Raw genomic sequence first — 23,777 nt, 5'->3', positions numbered from 1 at the left:
AAACTCGTTGCAAGACCCCAGAATAATATGGATGTCGGTAAAGGGAATGATCAAAGACTTCACGGATAGCTTTTCCTCCAAAATGCGCAAGAATCAAAGCACAAAACTGGATGAGCTGGAAACGCTTTACTCAACGTTATTTAATTCTCTGAAATACAACAACTCAACTCGACTAGAAAATCAAGTTAACGTACTAAAAATAGAGATCAATGCCATATACAGACAACAATCGGAAATACAAATACGCAGCACAAGACAACAGCAGTACTCCCATGGTTCCAAACCCAGCCACCTATTAGCCATGCGATTAAGAATGAATGCAACATTTGCAGATATAACTACCATTAGAGCACAACAAGTACTTGTAACAGATCCTGTAAAAATAAACGATACATTCAAAGTATTCTACTCCGACTTATATAAATCAGAAATGACCTTCGATCAAAACAAAATGGACACATTTCTTAATCAAATTATTCTCCCTAAACTTTCAGAGGATGACGCTAAACAGTTAGAAACACCGATCACACTAGAGGAACTCAAGAAGGCCATAACCGCAATGAAAAGTGGTAAGGCTCCTGGAAGAGACGGTTTCCCATCAGAAATGTACCTTTCTTGTTGGGACATTATTGGCCCCTTATTACTAAATATGATCTTATACTCAGTCAAGGAGGGGAACTTCCATAAAAATGACAATATTGCACTCATAACAGTCCTCCTTAAAAAAGACAAAGACCCCAACGAGTGCGGTAGTTATAGACCTTTAAGCCTCCTCGGAACAGATATCAAACTGTACTCTAAGGTATTAGCCATCAGATTACAAAAGCATATGACGTCTTTAGTTCACCCGGACCAAACTGGCTTCATAGGAGGCCGCCTGATCACTGAGAACATAAGACGTATACTGCACGTACTTGATGCCGACAAGGAGGACACCATACCTAAGGCGATGCTGTCCCTGGATGCTATGAAGGCCTTTGACAGGCTGGAATGGTCGTATCTGTGGGCAGTGCTAGAAAGGATGGGGTTAGGAAAAGGATTCATCGATATGATTAAAGTATTATACAAAGACCCATCGGCCATGATTACAACAGGCACAATCATCTCCGAAATATTTCCGGTATCACGCTCTGCCAGACAGGGTTGTCCTCTTAGTCCCGGACTGTTCAATCTATCATTAGAGCCTTTAGCACAATATATAAGACAATCCCAATCCATAGAACCTATCGTAATCAAGGGCACACAACAAAAAAATAGTTTATATGCGGACGATGTAATATTGTTCATGGAAAACCCCAACACCACATTGCCTCATCTGCTCAAGTTGATTGAGGACTTTGGTGATTTATCGGGATTTAAGATAAATTGGCCGAAGTCGGCTTTCCTTCCACTTAACACCCCTGCAAAAAAAGATACAACCCTCCCAGGACAGATACCGATGGTAAAACATTTCAGATGCTTGGGAGTGGAAATATTCCCTACCATAAGACAAACGGTGAAGCACAACTACACAAAAATCCAAAACAAAATCAAAGACGACCTTGATAGATGGGCAAAACTTAAAAACACAGTACAAGCACGGATATCAATAGTTAAGATGGATGTACTACCTAAAATCAACTTCTTCTGTTCAATGCTACCGTTACCCCCTCCAGAGGGTTACTGGAAAAGATTACACTCCTCCACATACAAATTTATTTGGAATAACAAACCACCACGTATAAAAAGATCCACCGCACAGAGAAATAAAGCAGATGGTGGCATGGCATTTCCAGATTTTTTCCTATATTTTAAGGCGTACTCATTAAGTCCATTGACAACATGGTTTGACTCCCAAGCATTAGCATCCTGGAGAAAAATAGAAGAAAACATAGTAGCCCCACATAGACTGAAGGACATAGCATACACTAAACTACCAATCAAGCACTGTGAACGAAAATTTGGCCCCATAATTACTCATGCGATCCGGATATGGCGTGAATCACAAAAAAAAAATCCTAACCCACAAAAATGGCACAATCATACTCCCTTATTCAATAACAATGCTCTCTTAATTGGAAAACGACCTATAAGATTCCCTATATGGGAAGAGCAAGGCATACACTCATTAGGGGATGTTTTTAACAAACAGGGTTTTTGTAGTGATAAAGAAATACGCAAAATTTTTTATCTCACCAAGTCCACATGGCTTTTTCACAAACAGTTAGAGCTATGTTTGAAGTCTCACAGTGTTCCATTAGACAGACCAATTGAACACCACAGATACCACAAATTCTTCTACGCAAGAGAGACATCGAGAGGTTTTGTTTCAGAATTGTATCATCAATTACTAACGTCCTCGTATGAAACCCTCCAACTTGACTCTGTCTCTGGAGGAGGGATATACCAGACCTGGAAAATGACTTTGATTGGCAAGGAGCCTGGGCAAATGTCCGACTTACATCAAGGAACCCGGATCATCAACAAATCAATCTTAACTATATTCACAGGACATACTTGACTCCTATAAGACTGTGCCGAATGGGGCTTAAACAAGATTCCAAATGCACCCAATGTACAAATGGGGACGAAGGGACATTTATGCACATGTATTGGGACTGCTCACCAGTTAAGGCATTCTGGAAAGATGTGACCCAACAAATATCAAAACTCGTATCTTGGAATATACCTGTACACCCCTCGGTATTACTATTGAATGATGTTTTTGAGTTTGCAGTGAATCCACAGCTAAAGAGATTGGTTTTATCGGGTATCACAGTAGCCAAAAAGCTGATCGCATCACGCTGGTTTCAACCGGAAAAAATGTGCCGTAAAGTTTGGTTTCTTACATATCTCGATGTAATTTACCATGAAATATCTACAGCAAGAATTCTGGGTCTCAATGAATCCAAAATGTCAATGTGGTTAGAAGTGGTGGAGAGAATAAAAGCTAGCTTATAATGGTAGTGTCTGGTTAGGTGCGAGGGATAGTGGAGGTACTTCTCAAGGTGGGGTCCGGGAGGGGGGGGTTCGAGCTGAGCATATGTGTGTAGGTTTTTTTTTAGATAACAGGTATTATGGGTATATCTTATATAAGACAACTAACTAAAAGGTGATCTCATTGGATGTGCCCTGACAATTAATGCTTGTATATCTTATCGTGTGTTGTCATGTTTGTTTATATGTTTGTTTAAAAAATTATAAAAAAATTAAATACAAAAAAAAGAATTCGACACCTCGACACAGCGTAATACCTTATGAGGAAAAGCGTTGTTTATTGATATAAACAGAAACCTCAGCTCAGATGTTAACAGATTGTATTGTCCTTGAAGAGTCTATTCTAATGATCTTTCGGTGTGTTCAGTCTATTGTCCTTTTGCTATTCAGTCCACTGGTGGTCAGGCCTGGTCTTTAGCCTAACCCTCCTCGCGTTAGCCGAAGCTAATGATGATGTGGCATCCTTCCTCCCCCCCCCCCCTCTCTATGAGAGGAGAGAGTCTCTTGGTCTCTTCCCTCCTGTGGGATTCGTTTCTTTGGTCTGCCTCACACCCGGAAACACTGTTCGACTTATAGATCTTCATCATAGCAACGACGGCCCCCGCCCCTCTCCTGGTTGTCATGCGACGCGCTGTCATAACAACCGCGTTTAACCTTTACACACATCAAAACACAGTTTCTACTGTTTTCATTAAGATGAACCTCTCTCCGCCCTGCTATGCTCTGGGCCCACACTCGCTATCAATGTTGTGTCTTCGATTGGAATTCAAAACAAACACCCTCCTAACGCGGCCTGTGCCTGTGAAACCACTGGTTCACCACCGTCAATATCATCCCGTGATGATAATGATATTACCCTCTTAAAGCGTCTCTTTATATCAGTTTATAAACCAAATATACATTGAAAAAAACACCATTTTCTCTCACCTGTCTAATAATTTTCGAGATCGCCAAATGATTGACATAGGTAGAGGCTCGGGAGTCTGGAGTGGTATTTGAAAAAATAAAAAGTCTGCCATCTACTTCGACGCCTCACATATCAGCATGTAACTCGAGAACCCGCTAAACGGATTTTGTCACCAGAAACGGCAATCGACAGGCAACAAATATGGCTTTAATTCGATATATATATTGTATTAAAATATATGCACACCCGAGCCGCTAGAGGTTGCCAAAGTGGTGTGTCGTGTCGGTGGGCAAACAGGTTTTTCTTTTTTTGAGATGCCAAACGCCCCTTGGCCATTTGACGGCACCCTAGGCCCCCGCCTATTTTGTCTATGCCTGGGGCCAGCCCTGCCATGGTACTTCATCCGTTTTATTTAATATTAGTCTTACGACTGGAGTTTTGGGCGATTTTTTAAATGTATGCCATGGTACTTTAGAAAACACAACCGTCCCTGGGTGGGCTTGAACCACCAACCTTTCGGTTAACAGCCGAATGCGCTAACCAATTGCGCCACAGAGACTTGTACAACCTGTCTATTTTGAAGCGTAACTTAACATAACTTACGCATCAAAGGTCGAAGGTATTTATGATCGATTGCAGGAGTTTGAAAAAAGATATTGGTCTCCCTGTCGGGGAATTGAAGCCCGGTCTCCCGCCCCCGCGTGACAGGCGGGGATACTCACCACTATACTAACGAGGAGCACAGAGAGTGACTTCAAGTAGAAATAGAAGTGGGCCAGCTACTTGTACAAGTGCCTCGCTCCAGTGTGAGAAGAAAGCGCCCAATTGAGGAACACGCTCATGTAATAGTCAGGGGTGCGTTGCTCATGGGACGGGGTTGCACGGCGGGCAACCAGCTTTTGTGAGCAGAAGCGCGTGCACGCACATGCACGGATGTTCAATCAATCAATAAATCAATCAAGGGGGTAGGAATACATACGTTTACACTTCATTCTATACTCCTGCTTGTTTGTTTTTTAATCTGTTTATTACTTGTTTTTTATTATTATTTATTTTCAATTTATGTTCGAAATAAATAAACGCATTCATTCAAGTATCCTGATTTACTCCCTCGAGTCTGGCCCCGCGCGGATCTCGCAGCTGTGCCCGCACAGTGCAATACTCCAATTCAGCCATTGGGTGGGTGGCGCTGCTGAGCAGCCCTCACAGCGCGGCCGTCAGCGCGCGGCCCTGAGAGCGCTACTGGCTCTGCGGCTCTGCAGCTGCATGCTTCTCCGGGAGTCTTCTGCTGCAGTGCTGCGCCATGTAAAAAGTCGCACGCCTGACATATCGGCATGTAACTCGAGAACCGAGGCACGGATTTTGGCGATTCAGATGGCATTCGAACGGCAATGAATAGCGCTTTCATTCGGTAATTTATATGTTCGGCGAAAAATGCAGTCCCGAGCCTTCAGATGCTCGCAAAGGGCCGTGAAACTGAAAAACAATGAAACCCCGGACATTCCCATGAATTTATGGATGCTCTCCACAGTGCCACGATAGAAGGAGCACATGATTTATTGATTGATTGATTGATTGATTGATTGATTGATTGATTGAAAACTTTATTAACAGATTGCAGAATGGGTACAATACAGTACAGCTCAATACACACAATTGTTAAGGGGATGCAGACCAGAGAAAGACTCTCGTCTTGTTTACATCAGGGTCCCCCATTTTCAATTCATCAGGACATAATGACATACATGACATACAGATAGACAGTACTGCTACATCTATACATTTATGACATACCAGATTTGCAAATACAGTACTGTTTGTGATACAAAAAGAGTCCAGAAAAGGGAGTATATACATTTGATGTAGAAACTGTACATTGGAGGAGGTTGGGTGGGGTTGTGTGGTGGGGGGGTGGGTAGGGAGGGGTTTGGGGGGAGGAAACACTGTACAAGCAAAACTGTAGATTGGGATATTGACAACCATACTGGGTAATTTACATTGGAGGGGGTTGGGGGGGGGGACACTGTACAAACAAGCAAAACTGTACATTGGGGGGGGGGGGGGGCACTGTACAAACAAGCAAAACTGTACATTGGAATATTGACAACCATACTAGGTAAATTACTGTACATTGGAGGGACATTTACAGGGGCCAGTTTCGAATTGCAGTCTCCCGTAGGTGTTCCTTGAGAGTGGTTTTGAAAGTGGGTAGTGATTCACATTCCTTTACAGCTTTGGGTAGGGCGTTCCACATTGATGTGGCATAATTGCAAAACGTGTTTAGTCCCTTGTTTGAGCCGAATCTGGGTTTAACATGATTTGTGGAGCTCCCTCTGGTGTTGTCCCTCTGGTGATCGTGGTATTCACTGACCTTTGGGAAGTATTTTGACATGTACATGGGTACCTTGGTCGTGTAGTGTATCTTGTAGACCAGGCCCATTGCAAGTTGCTGTACTCTGTCGTCTACTCTAAGCCATCCTAGGTTGTCAAAGTGGGCAGGGGTGAGATGGGTTCTAGGAGTACGGTCAAGCAGTAGTCTGACCAGTTTGTTTTGAGATGTTTGTAATTTAGTTTTTAGCGCCTTTGAGGTGCTTTGGTACCATGAGGTGCAAGCATAGTCATAGTACCCTTGAATGAGTGCTCCTGCCAGAGTCTTCGGGGTATTCTTGTTTACCAGAGAGGAGATCCGGTACAAGAATCGAGTTCGTTGGTTGACTTTTTTTATTACATTGTCACAGAGAGAGATTAGCCTCTAGGATGGAACCCAGGTAGGTAATTTCATCTTTCCTTGTGACAATATTGTCACCCACTGTAACTGAGAAGCCGTCGGTCTTGCTGAGTTTGTTATTTGAACCGAAGAAAATGGACTCTGTTTTGCCCATGTGTAATGATAGTTTGTTATCAGCGAGCCATATGCAGATTTTGCCTAGTTCCGAGCTGAGGGTTTTTTCAACCTGTAACTTGTTCTTGTCAGAGACCAGCAGGGCTGAGTCATCCGCAAACAGGAACAAGTTGCAGTCACAAGCTGACAACATGTCATTTGCATAAATTAGGAACAGTAGCGGTCCTAGTATGCTTCCTTGTGGAACAAGCACTCACTGTGACTTGACTTTATTTGACAATATAAAAAATAAACATGTGACAGAAGAGCACAGTCGGGATATACTGCCAAGGATGAACACAAAAAAGCTCAGAGCTTATTTCCATTGTGGTCCTTGTAGGGGGGTGGGGGAGTGTGATGCTTAAAACATGCATCATACAAAACGTGACATCACAACACATCACATATACCATTTAACATTTATATACATACAGACTCATACAACATGCAAGGGTGCCTTAAGCTAAGTGTCTAGGTCAAGTATAGTCCCTTTTGAGCCATGTCTTCAGGCTGGACTTAAATCTAATGGCATTGTCTATGATTTTCAGTTCACTGGGCAGACTATTCCAATAGACTCTGCTGAATACAGAAAGGACTCCTTCCCCATACAGCTCCTGAATCTGACTGGCACAAAGTCAGTTGAGCTGCGCCTAGTTTGGTATGCGTGGGTGTCTCTGATTCGGTTTAAGTAGTTGTTAAAGTACACTGGCACTACCCCGTGCACTATTCTGTGAACTAGGCACATCCCTATCTGGTTTACTCTGTCTTCCACCTTAAGCCATCTCATGATCTCAAAGTGAGATGGGTCAAGGTGGGTTCGGGCAGGTAGCCTTAGTATTACCCTGATTAGCTTGTTTTGTGATGTCTGTCGTTTTATTTTCTGACTTTTGGGGGCACTGTTGTACCAGGAGCCACACGCATAGTCATAGTGACACTGTATGAGAGCTCCAGCAAGAATCTTCATCGCTGACTGATCTAAAAAATGAGAGATTCTGGCTAGGTATCTAGTCCTGTTATTTATCTTTGTAAGTGCTTGGTGAGCCATGCTTTCCCCTGATAAGCTGTTTTCCAGGACGCAACCGAGATATTTCACAGATGTTTTGTCTGTGAGATCAGTATCTCCTATTCTAATGTTAAAACCTGGCGATTTTCTGAGCCTGACCTTTGACCCGAATAAAATGGACTCAGTCTTCCCCACGTGGAGGGACAGCTTGTTGTGGCCTAGCCAGTCGCTAACCTTCTCTAGTTCTGCACTCAATGTCTGCTCAACCACTTGTTTGTCTTTGTGAGACACTAGTAGGGCGGAGTCATCTGCGTATAAAAAAAGGTCACATGAGCAAGCTGCTTTCAGGGGGGGGGGATAGGGTACCCCCTGTGAGGGGGGGGATAGGGTACCGTTTACCTCCACCATCTGTTCTCTCACCTCTAGGTAGGATTGCATCCATCTCACTGATAGACTATCAAAACCTATTGCTTTTAGCTTGTCAATCAGAATGGAGTGATTGACAGTGTCGAAGGCTTTTTGTAGGTCCAGCATGACCATGCCGCAGTATTTGCCTGCGTCCACCTCTTGTTTGATGTGGTCGTTCAAATAGAGAAGGCATGTGTCAGTGGAGTGGGATGTTCTGAAGCCAGATTGGAATTCGTAGATTAGATTTTTTTCCGCTAGGTACTTTTCAATCTGTTCGTAGACAATTTTTTCCATGACTTTCGAGATGGAGGTAAGAATAGAAACAGGGCGGTAGTTGCCTGGGTCTAATTTACTGCCCTTTTTGTGCAGAGGGGTCACTCTCGCAATTTTGAAGTCCTTGGGGACGTGTCCCTGTTTTATGGAGAGGTTTATTATGTGTGTGATGACTGGGGTGATGGCGGCTGCTGAGTCTCTGAGGAATTTGGAGGGGATGTTGTCATGGCCAGTGGCCTTGTTAGGTTGGAGGGCGCTCAGTTTTTTGAGTACCTCATCTGTTGTTACCATTTCCAGTTTGAAGTCGTCTTTGCAGACCCCTAGGTTTTTTTTTTTTTTTCACTTTTTCTCCCATTTTCTATTTTTCTCCCATCCCAATTTCGTATCATCCAATTCAACCCTCCCCTGTCTCGAACGCTGTTTCTTGCCTCCCACAAGCCGGCTGCAATGTGGACTAAGTCATACATAGCACGAGTCCCCTCCGATACTCGAGGTAACAGCAGTCGCATCTTTTCACCTGCGCAGCGCAATCTTTCAGCGTCAGGGGTCTGTGCTTTGGAGGGGCACCGCCCCCATCGCTTCCTGATTCTACTGCGCAGGCGCACCAACCGACCTGTAGGAGTCACTGTCCACAACGCCCGATCCCCACCCATCAGTTTCCCACCCCCTAATACTGCCAATGTGTATTAGTACGGATGACCAGCTAAACTGAAAGCAATGTGGAGCGCTGGGCTCGAACAGGCGAACCCAGCGTCTCCAGTATTCGTGGTGAGCGCCTTGCCCACTGCACCACGTAGCCGCCCCTGGACCCCTAGGTTTTTGTAGTAAGCTACTATGTGTTCTACCCCATAATGCCCTGAGTGGGAGGGTAGTTTGTTTACCAGTGTTGTGGCTATGTTTGTGAAGAAAATGTTTAAGTAATTGGCTACATCTAGCTTGTCTGTGATGAGTGTGTTGTCCATCTTTATGTTTATGTTGTTTTTTACTGCAGCCTAGTTGATTGTTGAGTAATTTCCAAAGTTCACGTGGTTTGTTTTTGTTTTCCTCAGTTTTGTCATTGATGACGTTTTTTTTTGCCGTTTTGATCATGGAGTTTATGTCGTTTCTTAGTCTGTTTCTTTCCAGTTTGAGTTCAGTCACGTGGGCTTGGAGTTCACTGCTCGTGCTTTTTGTAAGCTTTGACTGACTTTTACGAAACTCAGAGCATTTTTTGTCTCTGGTTTTCATAGCGGCCAATATTTCGGAGTGCATCCACGGCTCAGCGCGATTTTTTACCCTGGTGGTTCTTAGGGGGGCCATGTCGTTTAGTGTTGTTGAAAATTTGGTTTTGAAACCAAGCCATGTTTCTTCTACCATTGTACCAGTGTACCATTGAGCTCATCTGACCAGTCCAGACTCTCCAGTTCAAGGTTAAAGACCTCGCTAGAGTAGGTATTTAGGTCTCTAGATGTGACTGTTTTGTGACAGCCGGCCTTATGTTTTAGCTTTTTGCGGTTGCTAGAAACCCTGTGTGCCGACAGAGATGTAAACATGTCGATATAAAATATCATTTCATCAGATCTGTCATCAAAGAAGAAAGGATGACACTGATTTATTGTCCAACGGACGACATGGTAGCAGACGCTATGACGAAACCTGCTTCCAAATTGAAATTGAAGAGATTTGCAGAGGTCATGTTTGGTGTGTAGATATTGACTGCCATATTATTTTGATGTTTTTGGACAATATTATTTCCTTTGTAAAATGTTTTTCGAAGAAGTTATCCAGTATGTTAATACAACCCTAAGTGGGAGTGTTGAAATCAGAGGTTCTATGTAGGATTGTTATTAACTGTCTAACTGTATATATAGCTGTTTCCACTAGAGGGCGCTCTAGGCGGAGCTACTCAAGACACCACCAGGTGGCGAGTATAAATAGATATGTCTCCTCTTACTCGACCTCTCTCCCCCACCTACCTCTCACGGAGAGGACTCATGTGTTACTGCTCTACATGGACCTACAAAAGGCCTTCGACACTGTCAATCACACCATTCTGATTGACAAGCTAAAAGCAATTGGTTTTGGATAGTTTATCAGTGAGCTGGATACAATCCTACCTGGAGGGGAGAGAACAGATGGTGGAGGTAAACGGTACCCTATCCCCCCCCCTCACAGTGAACTGTGGTGTTCCACAAGGAAGCATACTAGGACCGCTACTGTTCCTAATTTATGCAAATGACATGTCGTCAGCTTGTGACTGCAACTTGTTCCTGTTTGCGGATGACTCAGCCCTGCTGGTCTCTGACAAGAACAAGTTACAGGTTGAAAAAACCCTCAGCTCGGAACTAGGCAAAATCTGCATATGGCTCGCCGACAACAAACTATCATTACACATGGGCAAAACAGAGTCCATTCTCTTCGGTTCAAATAACAAACTCAGCAAGACCGACGGCTTCTCAGTTACAGTGGGTGACAATATTGTCACAAGGAAAGATGAAATTACCTACCTGGGTTCCATCCTAGAGGCTAATCTTTCCTGGCATCCAATGTAATAAAAAAAGTCGACCAACGAACTCGATTCTTGTACCGGATCTCCTCTCTGGTAAACAAGAATACCCTGAAGACTCTGGCAGGAGCACTCATTCAAGGGTACTACGACTATGCTTGCACCTCATGGTACCAAAGCACCTCAAAGGCACTAAAAACCAAATTACAAACATCTCAAAACAAACTAGTCAGACTACTGCTTGACCTGACTCCTAGAACCCACCTCACCCCTGCCCACTTTGCCAACCTAGGATGGCTTAGAGTAGACGACAGAGTACAGCAACTTGCAATGGGCCTGGTCTACAAGATACACTACACGACCAAGGTACCCATGTACATGTCAAAATACTTCCCAAAGGTCAGTGAATACCACGATCACAACACCAGAGGGAGCTCCACAAATCATGTGAAACCCAGATTCGGCTCAAACAAGGGACTAAACACGTTTCGCAATTATGCCACATCAATGTGGAACGCCCTACCCAAAGCTGTAAAGGAATGTGAATCACTACCCACTTTCAAAAACACTCTCAAAGAACACCTACTGGAGACTGCAATTCGAAACTGGCCCCTACAAATGTCCTAACCCAGTTGTACAGTAAAGACCAAGTATGGCTTTGTCAGTATTCCAATGTACAGTGTCCCCCCCCTACCCAACCCCCCCCCCCCCCCCCACCTCCAATGTACAACCCCACCCCACCTACCCAACCTCCTCCAATGTACAGTTTCTATGTCAAATGTATGTCAGTATTCCAATGTACAGTGTCCCCCCCCCTACCCAAACCCCCCCCCCCACCTCCAATGTACAGCCCCAGCCCCACCCAACCCAACCTCCTCCAATGTACAGTTTCTATGTCAAATGTATATACACTCTTTTTCTGGATTTTTTTTGTATCACAAACAGTACTGTATTTGCAAATCAGGTATGTCATAAATGTATAGATGTAGCAGTACTGTCTATCTGTATGTCGTGTGTGTCATATGATGAATTGAAAATGGGGGACCCTGATGTAAACAAGACGAAAGTCTTTCTCTGGTCTGCATCCCCTTAACAATTGTATGTATTGAGCTGTACTGTACTGTACCCATTCTGCAATCTGTTAATACACTTTTCAATCAATCAATCAATTACCATGTGAATAACAAACCAAGCCAGTTAAAGGCTAAAGATGGAAACCATAGCCTCTTGACCACATTATTGTCGCCCTATAGCCGGATTCTGTCAACAATATCAATTCTGGAATAGCTTTTATGAGCATGTGAGTAGAAAGAGTACTCACGTAGTAATTTATGTTTTCCCCTCCAGATATACAAGTTTGAAGTATACCATTTATCTTTTAAGTGGTTTTTCAGCTCCTTATAACTGCTTGGTTAGAGTTTTAAGATTAGAAGATGACCAATGTTTGGATGGATCCAAAACTAAATTCGTATCTCCATCTATAATAAGCTCATTAGCCATTTAGCCAATTGGCATGAAAACACACACACACACACACACATACACACGCACGCACGCACGCACGCACGCACACACACACACACACACACACACACACTCACACACACACACACACACACACACACACACACACACCAACTGACAGTGGTCTTCGCAAAGACAGGCTGGTCAAGAAAGCAGTACAGGGAGGGAGAGATCATACAAGATCACAATATAACAGTGTTGCATAGCATTGTACCATAGGGACAGTATGTGGTTGTTATAAAAGTGTACTGACATAGCCTATTCATACAACCTGTTATGGGGGCGTGGTGTCACACACTGCGCTGTCATCGTGAATTGGCCCGCCTATTTCCTTATGTGTTACTATTATTACCTAACTCCAACGAGGACCAGTATCGCTTGCATCATTGATGGAAAGGACCAAAGATAGTAGAGAAAAGATACTGCATTCAAAGTGGGCGGCACCTATACACCGGCTCTATCCCTATTCGTTCACTGTGAGGTCGCCGGTCTCCTAGGGCGGGGAGCCAGCCAATGTCGAGCCTTGTGTAACTCACACAATGTATTACAGGAAATGACTCGGAGTTGTGCCGTCTCCTCCGTGTGTCTTCTTTCTGAACTACTGTATTTTGAAAGCGCCACTGGCCAAAGCCATGTAGAGAGAGAGTTCGGTCAGCTTGTAATCCGTCCATGGTTTTTGTAGTAGGCTACCAGCTGTGATGCTGGCTGGACGTCTTTTCTCCCTCTCTTTCTCTCTCCCCCAAAAAGTAGTAGCAGTAGTAGTAGTAGTGGTAATAGTTATTATATTATTATAATAGTAGTAGTGGGGGTAGCTAACATGGCTACAACTGACAAAAACGGCCATGCCTAGACTCTTAAGATTAGATGTGCCAACTCTGGCTAGATACGGCTCTGCCACCGTTGCGATGCCGCGTCATAGCTCTTCGTTCGTGATTGGTCGGTGGGTCCCACGCAAGTCGGAATTATAAAAGCCGTACAATCACTCGCAGCTTTCTATCTAGCGCACCATTAATGCCGCATACTTTACACATGTGCGCAAGGGGCACCTAGATATAACACTGGCGTGATGACTGTAAGACACAATATTGTGTGAGAGATAAGCGGACGGGCTCAAACTGGGAGTGAAACAGCACCCTTTTTGCTGAAAAAGGACAGCCTATCTTGAGTAGACGAAGATAACCGCTCGTCTGGGCAAAAGCTGTCGGTGAGTGAATTAATTAATGATTAGGTTGTATGTTATATAGCTGCATGTGTTGATACAATTGAGCCGAATTAGATATTATTCAGACCAGTTGGTGAAGTAGGCTACTGCTGTACTGGTCTCAGGTGGTACTTTTATTGCAGGGGATTAGGCGGGGGGGGGGGTATTATTATTATTATAGTGTGTTGTTTCACTTGTTCGCATCGATGTATTATGTATATATATTATGTTGGTGGGTTATTATTATAGTAATATGTATGTATATGTTGGTGGGTGGGTTATTATTATAGTAATATATGTTTTTTGGTGGGTGCAGGGTGGGGGCCGCGATGCACTGAGGTATAGAATGAACGACGTGAGCTACTAACGCAGACAGACGCAACGAACCAGAATAGGATTTAGGTTAACTAACAAGTGGGCTTAATGTGTGACACACTGCCTGTATGTGTTACACTTCAGTTGAACCATCCCGCTTTAACAACCTGCTTGTATGTTGACCACAGTCAGTTATTATACAAACTGAGCTATAGTATAGTAGCCTGCAGCAGCATCTGCCTGGGGATCATACGGGCTGTAAGGACATAGCGTTATTATTAATATTATTATTATTATTATTATTATTATTATTATTATTATTATTATTATTATTATTATTATTATTATTATTATTATTATTATTATGCGCTAGACTCGTCATATAGAGACCCCACCAGACCACCACTGTAGCAGACTGTACAGTACACACTGGTCTATTCTACTCCACTGAAACCTATAAGGACTGCATTTGTCGTATACCAAAATTTGGTAACCAAATAATGTCCATGCACGTTATTTGGATGTTACGTACAACCAGTGTAGGGGCTTCTTACGGTTAACAACTGTCCAGCTGGTGCGTGTGGCGAGTCTAGCAGCTAGCCGAGCAGGACTAAACCCACACAGCTCCACAGTATAGCAGGCTAGCAGTGTGTGCGACTCGAGTATGACCTATGTGCACACGTCTCACCGGACCCGTTATAATCGTTATTATAGATCAATGGCACAATGGAACGGCGCAGGAGATACCCTTGTATTTTACACCATCGCGTCAAGTGGATCCTCCTGGGGGGACTAACTCAGAAATCCACAAATGTATTAAAAAATATAGTAATCTCGCAAACCGTGCGAAATGAAATTGGCTGGCAACTAGAAGCTACCAAATACTGTTTGGTGTTTGATTTCTGAAAGACGGAAACCGGGCTGACGAGAATGGCCAACCCCCTCACTCCCATTAGTGCCTCTGTGTACCAAGCCAAGCCGGGGTCACTGTCAGCCTATTCAAGAAATAGGTCTGATAAGTGGACCTAACACATAATATGTTTTATAATAATTATGTCATTACTGAGATTTTAATGCGATTGTAAAGGGATTTTTCAGTGTTTCAGATATATAGACAGATAGATAGATAGATAGATAGATAGATAGATAGATAGATAGATAGATAGATAGATAGATAGATAGATAGATAGATAGATAGATAGATAGATAGATAGATAGATAGATAGATAGACGTATGATGCAATTTACATATCATTGCATCATGTGTGTGAGAGAGCCATTGGAATGGATACTGGACAGACAGGCAGTGGCAAACATGCCGGGCGGACACACACACACACACACACACACACACACACACACACACACACACACACACTGTGAAGAGAGTCATGGAGCGAGAAAGACAGTGACGGAAGGAAAGAGAATGTTGAAGGCTTTAGAATTAGTTCTATGTGAGGTTACTGTAAGTAATTGTTTTCCTATTTTATTATTGACAGGTTAATTGTGACACATACATGCAGTTATGTTTGTCAGGTGCCACACACACACGTTCAAAAATGCATACACCTAATGATGACTTAGACATACACCAATCATCATGGTTATCACAAAATGGTCAAACTGCAAAGTAAAAAATCTTCATACATTTATTTTTTGGTCATCTCTATTTTAGGCTAGGGTCTCCATTGAGGTTAACTGACAAGCTGCTATAAACCAATGGACTCGCATCTGTGTAAAAAATCATAAAAATTCCAGTGTTTTTTGTTATCAGTCTTTAATGTATTATTTTCCTGGCTTCAGTTTTTAAGAACTAACTTGTTGAATCCGTTTTCAAAACAAATTGCTCATGCAAAAAAAATACCTTATTAAGCATAAGCTGTTCAGATATAGATAGCCTATTGTTTGCCTATAATTGCACTTGGCACATCAGCTGGCTAAAGTATACTGGCCACGTTTTCACTGAGGACACTTTGAAGTGAGGACAGGAAGAAAGGACAAGTCACCATGAGATACTGTCGGAGACAGCTGAGATGGAGAAGTGTGTGCGTAAAAGGCAGAAGTGGGAGCCTGTCTTATCAGAATTGCCCACATTCACATGGTGGCCATTTTGCTCTTATGTCATGCTCATTTTGGGATTCCTTTCCAACCTGTTCCACCCTGTACGCACCTGAGCATGACATAAGAGAAAAATGGCCACCGTGTGAATATGGTCAATATTCTGGCATTTTCTTTCATATTTATTGGTTGAACTCAGACATACATTATTCTTCAGCACACTGACAAGGCACACGCTAATTACTTGACGTTTACAAAGTGTATACAATACAAAGGTCACCATTGTATTGGTGACCTTTAAATATATTACCTATAGATTATACAACGGCATGCAAATTTCTCGATTCTGATTGGCTGAAACAGTCCATTTACACGTATGTATTGCGATCAGTCCACGCTTGCTGGCCCAGGACCCGCCCACAACCGAATCACATCACATCAATCCGCCAGATCACAAGAAGGTGGACAATAATCTTTACAAATGGATATGTTGATAGCGACTAAACGACTAAATATCAAGCGATTCTGTCACAGCGAATGTCTTAGTCGTTTAAACAATGTTGGATGATGTAATTGATGGGTCTTGAATCATTCTGTAACAAAAGAAAAATCGCGGATTGATTGATTGATTAATTTTCAATTCTTTTTTCAATTTCTTTTTCCTTTCGACTGTCAGCGCTCGCTCTAGTCTCCACCCACCGCCACACCCCCCCCCCCCCCCCACACACACACACACGCACACACACACACACACACACGCACACACACGCACACGCACACACACACACTCTGCCTGCAACGCAGGGGATAGTCAGACTGAGAGAGAGCTGGGTGCTGCGCTGTTCTAAGTGAGCTAAGGCTGAGCCCGAACCCTGTTTTTAGGGTTCGAACGTTCGCCAGGGTTTATCGAACGAACGTTCGAACGTTCGTTTTAAAAGAAAAAAAAATCATTTTTTTGTATACATTTTTTTTTAATTTTTTTAATAATACTTTTTTTTTATTGTATTATTATAGATCCTACGGAGGGCGGCATTGCATAGTCTATTGGTGAAAAACATGTTGTTTACAGTGGTGGCTGTTCATGTAAACATGTAATTAAACAAAGCACTCAGAAGAAAATAAACAAGCTACTGAATCAAAGTATGATAAACAATAGCCCTTGCAGTCACGTAAGGGGCTAGATAAACAAATGCATTAGTTTTGTGGCATTAACGTTAACTTATATAGTTAGTGTTACACGTTCAATAACAGGTATTCACTCTTGGTCGACGGGGAGGGGAGCCGGGAGGAGAGGCGCACGCCTCGGCTCAACAGACCCGTCCACCGTCTACCTCGGAACGGCCGGGCTCCCAACACGCCTGCCGCCCGTCCGCCCTACCACCGTTCCGAGGTAGACGGTGGACGGGTCTGTCCACCGTGCGCCTGCTGTTGTTTCCAACGCAACCACCTCCCGCCATGAAGCTCGCGCTCCGTGGCCGAAAAAGGATGGTATTCATTAATAATGATCCTTCTGCAGGTTCACCTACGGAAACCTTGTTACCGATTACTTCCTCGGCGGGGAGTCCCCGGTAGCTACGGTAAGTCTGTTGAGGCTTGCCGATTGGTGGTAACAGCAGAGGCGGGTGCAAGCGGTGTGACGTAATTGGCAGAATCGCCTGTCAATCAAAATAGAGCTCTGGTTGAGAAATAGTATCCCGCTGCAGCCCGGCAGACCATACTGGTTGAGCCGAGCGCCTCGCATTCACATCACCTCAACCCCGTGCGCATCCTTTATTTTATTTTCACAGAACGTTCGAACCTATTAATTAAAGTCCGAATGTCAGCGTAACGAACGAACGTTCGAACGTTCGGGCTCAGCCTTAAAGTGAGCATGGCCTATTGAGTTGATTGATTGATTGATTGATTGCTAATTTTATTACTGTACGCTTGGTTTCCAACTGGTTAAGTTTAGGCCCCCTACAGTAGGTTTAAAAAAATAAATAAAAGAATAGGGCGAAGAAAACGTTTTTTTTCCTATAGGGCAAAGAAAACTTTTTAATTTGTTTTACCTACTTTCTATAGAAGCATCTAAGAATGAAGTTCTATGGAAAGTAGGTCTGCATTCCCTTAACAATTGTGTGTATTGAGCCGTACTGTATTGTACCCATTCTGCATCTGGTAATACAATTTTCAATCAATCATTCCAATAATACACAGTTGGATGTGTTAGTTGCAGTGATGCCGGTAACGCGTTACTAAGTAACGCGTTATTGTAATCTGATTACTTTCCCCCGAAAATAGTAATATAACGCGCTAATCTTTAAAAGCCAGTAATCTGATTGCAGTTACTTGTCCAAGTGGCTGTGCATTACTATTTTGTTACTATCTCATCATAAATTCATAATGCAGGCGGAATGCAGTATTTTATTTCGTTTTCGACAGTCAAAAATACATTTTTGAGCTGTTTTTCTTATTTGGGAGTGACGTGGTGTGGCAGTGAAAGGGTTACACAAGAATGTGGCCCGCGGCGTGACTGGACTCTCTGTCTGTGAGTGACTCTGCTTTGGCCCAATCACATTCCCCATCCACAGTCTGCGAATCAGAGGCAGAGTAGGGCGGGTCTTCACAGCACGTCATGTGACATATGCGCCAATCGTGTGACAGCAGGGCTCCGTTGCATTCGTCTGAGAATTCCACCCCAAAACGCTTACAGGAAGAAAAAACGCGGCTTATTATTATTACCGAGGCGCGCGGCTTATTATATTATTAAAACAGCTACTTGTGGGCACTCATAAAAACACAGTGGTCTACAAGTTGTTTAGCGAGAGGATGGTGGTAATGTGCTTCAATAGAACAATGGATCAATGCCATGTCAAAACTCGGCTCCGCTGTCCCGCTGATCTGAAGGGCTCCGCAGTACACACACAGACACACACACGCGCGCGCGCACACACGGGATCGCAGCAGCCACACACACATTTCCACTGTCCAATAGACAAGCGCCCTTTTCGACCGCGTGACATTGTTCAGATGTTTCAACTTCACCCCCAGAACCGCACCGAGTCCACCAAAACTATATGTGAAAGCGACCTAAACGTAAATACTGTCTACCACTAAAAACAGCACATCCAATTGCATTGAAAGCATCTGGAATCACAACACTAGTCGACTAGGTACAGGAGGACTCGGAGGCCAGCCAAACAGCAAAAGAGAGAGATTGTTTCTTTCCCTATTGATTAATGTATATTTGATGGTGGCAGAGCAAAAGCTCTTATTTGCCAGATTTACAGTTAATTTACATGTTAAAGAGAGACTGATTGTATGTTTATAGAGAGTCATTTATAAAAACAATTTAATAGTTACAGTTGATATAATTGAATAGTTCAGCCTGCATTTGTTAGATGTGAATGAATACACTGGTTTTGTAAAACCACTGGCTGGCTGCTCTAATGCTGTGAGCATCATAGACTGTTGCTTTACCATACTTGATGGTACAGAAGCTGAAGCACTAGTTTAACAATTTACGTTATGTGCAGAGAAACAAGTTAAAAACAATTTATGCACTTTCAATAAAGCGTTTTAAAAAAACTGTTGGGGGAACGACGACGACTTCGTAACCTAGTTACTTTCAAAGTAACTAAGTTACTCTGATAATCAAGTAATCAGTAAAGTAACTTGGATTACTTTTTAAAGGAGTAATCAGTAATCAGTAATCGGATTACTTTTACAAGTAATCTGTGGCATCACTGGTTAGTTGGTTGGATGCACTTCCGATCTGCTTCCACATGGACGCAAATTGTCTTTTTTGTAGTTGTGGGAACTACTTTTTATGGTGGATGGTTTTTTCAATAAATCTTCGATTAATGTGTGTTTATTGTATAGAAATAAGGTTGGATGAATGTGGCAGTTGTATAAAAGCTTTACACCACTTGCAGTCGTGATTTGTGAACAATAAACCATGCCTAGGGGGGTCTAACGACCACCCCTAGGCATGGTTTATTGTTCACAAACCACTCCTGCGCGTGATGTAATGCTTAAATATAGCCTGGTTGCTTAGGGAAAGTGTCAACCTGCTCCCCTAGTGGCCGTGTTCCTACCAGAGAAAAGTGTTCGAGCAGTAGGCTGCTAGACTAACAAAGTAAACAAGTAGAACAAAACAGTCTCTTTATACTATACAGACATAATGATAGTGAAATAGTCTCTTTATACAGACCTAAACATAGTGAAATTGCCTCTTTATACAGACCTAATCAAAGTGAAATTGCCTCTTTATACAGACCTAATCATAGTGAAATAGCCTCTTTATATAGACCTAATCAAAGTGAAATCATGAAAATAGAAAATAAATAAGGCTCTTGTCAGTGTGTAGACCTTTACATGAAATCTTAAATCATTAACTGCATTTATTCTGTTAGGATTAACATGAACAAAAATAAAGTCCAAGACATTTGAGGCTTAATAAAAGCTCAATACATACAGTACACAAACTAAATAAACAACCATATCCAATCAAAGAGAAAACATGAATTACACCTAACAAAAATGTGGTCTAAGCCTCAACACAAATTAACATAGCTGGAGCTTTGAATGATATGAGGCTCAACCCGCTTTAGGTTGTGTGACAGAAAGACTAACGCATCCAACGTGTCTTTGTCAACAGGGACTTTCTCGTTTTGCTTATAATAAAGCCAGCTTTAGAAAAGGATGCACTCTGAAGGGGTTGAAGTGGCAGTGATGTAAAGCAATCGCATGGCTACAGTTGCCAGCCGAGGATACTGGTCCACATTTCATCTCCACCTCAAGAGGATCAGAATCCGTCTTTGACCCGTCTTTTAAAAAGTCCTCCAGTTAATTCTGTTATCAGGTGCATCAACTGAAAATGGATGTTTTATCCACATCAACCACCGGCATCTCACAAAAAAACACTTGACTCTATGATGATAAAGCTCATTACAGATAACAAAAAGAGAGTCATAACTGATGCAACCTGTTAATAACATTTTCAATCAATCAATCAATGCTGTAGTCTCAGTCATTGCTCAAGACATGAGGCCTGTCAATATCGTGGAAGGGGAATAATTTAAATGTTTAATGAAAACACTAGAGCAGGGTTGCCTGACAACAAAATGTAGCCTTATAGAGAAGTTCAATGTCTCACAGGTAGACAAGAGCTAAAATAGGTAGATAGGTTTTCTGAAAGTTAAAAATATCCTTGTTCGAGAAGAACTGATTCATGTTGGGTTATAATTTCAATAAGCTGATTCTTATTTCCTGGGCTTAGTCTTATTTTTGGAGGGGTGAAAAAAAGAAAGAAAAAGTATTGGATTACTGATTTTGGCGTTGATTACTATGTAGGGATGGGTACCTTTCACATTTGAACCGATACCGGTACCTGTGAATCGATACCGGTACCCAACGGTACCTTTTTTCAGTACTTTAGTCTCAAGAAATTTAATTTATCCTACCTCAGTCGTAAAAAAAAACAATCCAAACTTCAAATACTGGTAACTACAATTTCGACAGTTTTCGGCTTGTCATTGCTCCGACTGCTTTGTTGTTGAATCAAGTAAAATCCTAGGTAAGCATATATTGTGCGTGTGAACGTTGACATTAAAAGAAAAAAAAAAAAAAAAAAAAGGTAAAAAAAAAAAAAAATAATAAAAGATTTTTTTAATTTAAAAAAAAAAAAAATCCGGTTTCTCACTTGATTCGATACTCGGTAGTACCGACGTGTTTCGGTTCGGTGCCTCAAAAGTACCGAATTTGGTACCCATCCCTATTACTATGGCAACGATTGAAGCTTAAAAGCATTCGGGTCAGCCCTATAGACTTATAATATAGGATTGCCTTGAATTATTCATTAGTTGCCGTTGACATAGGCTATGCTTAACTCATTGAGCGGCAATCACGAGATATCTCATTTCTGAGAGCCAACGCTTGAACGCCAAAAAACGAGATATCTCGTTTTTAGTTCCTTTTTCCTTTTTTTCTATTTTGCCGTGGCATGGCAGCGCTGAGCAAACTACAGCAATCTAACGTTCGACAATGGCGATCGCCTAGAGCGAACTATTGGATATTATGAAGAAGACAAAACGGATTATATGGATGAGGATTATGGATGATAAGGTGCATTTCCACCAGACTATGTTGGACTCAGCACTTCTGGTAAATCATAAAAATACTATAGTCAAACCGGCCGATGAGGAAACCTATTCGGCTCTGTGGTATAGTCTGGCCTGAGCAGACTATAGAAGAAGAAGACAACGGATGAGGCAGGGCTCGAGACTAACGATGTCCCATCGTCCCGGGGACGATCAAATATTGATTTGGGACGAACAGAAATCTTTGCTGGGACGCAAACGGGACGGAGAGGATTTTTTTTTTCACAGGAAATGTCAATTGGCCGACTGTCAGTGCGCGCATATATTGCTGTCAAATGGTGAATGTCTCGTGCTGAATAAATTGACAGAGTTCACTGAAGTCTAAACGTAGCGTGATTTGCCAAATCCAATGACTATCTCCGCCTCCCAATGCAGCCATACGCTAATCCAGCATCAAGCTCCTACCCACCTCATCAGCCAGTCGCGTTGCAGCAGCGTCACACCCCAAATGAATCTCGCATCAAAAAAGAAAAACGTGTTAACAGGTGAGGGAAATCTCTCTTACCTAGGCTTTCTCCACTGGTATTTAACCCTGGTTGACACAGTGAATGACAGCTGGTAATTGACAGTCGCACGGCACGAGACCACTGTACAAGAACCGCGAAAAGATCAGAATGTTATAAAAAAAAAAAACGCGCTATACTGTGGCATCCTCTCAGTGAAGAGATCACCGCAAACATACTGCGCTATTTGAAGAGGATAAACACAGACCCCAAATTACCAACAGGGAACTGCATCCAGCAATACTACCCCTGAGTCTAAGGTAAGGACACATTTAAATCACAGAAGTGTAATGTTAGTCTATTGGAACTGTATACAGTTATCGACGCGTTCTAGTTATAGCTGCTTATTGCTAGCTAACGTTACTGACTAACGTATCAGACTGCCACTGATTAATCCATAGTTCACACTATTTTATTCTTATTTTTAATATTATTATATTGTTATTCCTATTTTAGTCCTATTGAGCTAAATGTTTATTGTTGTTCAATGTGAGCGATACATAGTCTGCTCTCTGTAGGGATGGGAATTGATAGGATTTTATCGATACGATTCCATTATCGATTCTGCTTATCGATTCGCTACTTTATCGATTCCCTTATCGATACCTGATCAATTTATAATTTAAATAAATAAATTGGAAATGCAACAGAACTAAGCTAGTTAGAATAACAACATGCAACTTGACATTTCTGATTGTCATTTATTGTTGAGCCCCCATGTCAGAAAAATACAAAAACTGTAAAAAATAAAACATTAACTATAGCCTACACTTAAATAAAATAATGTATTTGAGATTCTCTTAAAATGTTTTTATTTTTTTATTCTTAAACTAATTTAATCTATTGAATAACAGGTCGTTATTCCTCTGACTTCTGTCTCACACACACACACACACACACACACACACACACACACACACACACACACACACACACACACACACACACACACACACACAGAGCTCCCTCCCCGGGCCCCTGTCCTGTAAGGTATTGGCTTGTGTTGCTACACGGACACATTTGTATGTTGCACCACGGTACTGCCTGGCTTACAGACTAGTAAACAAACACTCCGTCTCTTATTATATGTGAACTAAAGAGTA

The 23,777-nt window shown here is 42.4% G+C and overlaps 1 protein-coding gene across 1 annotated transcript in view; it reads left to right on the top strand.

Annotated features, from left to right (window-relative positions):
- Positions 1–13,468: 13,468 nt before the first annotated feature.
- The window catches only part of osgn1 (oxidative stress induced growth inhibitor 1), a 44,800-nt gene continuing 34,491 nt past the window's right edge, over positions 13,469–23,777 (top strand). The window contains exon 1 of the mRNA XM_084316198.1: positions 13,469–13,661. The gene's annotated coding sequence lies outside the window, so the exon portion shown is untranslated. The remainder of the gene's footprint in view (positions 13,662–23,777) is intronic.

The sequence above is a fragment of the Notolepis coatsorum genome (genome assembly GCF_963971535.1).
Source record: "Notolepis coatsorum genome assembly, chromosome: 6".
In the NCBI taxonomy this organism is placed as follows: domain Eukaryota; kingdom Metazoa; phylum Chordata; class Actinopteri; order Aulopiformes; family Paralepididae; genus Notolepis; species Notolepis coatsorum.
This window is presented reverse-complemented; position numbering and strand designations above follow the sequence as displayed.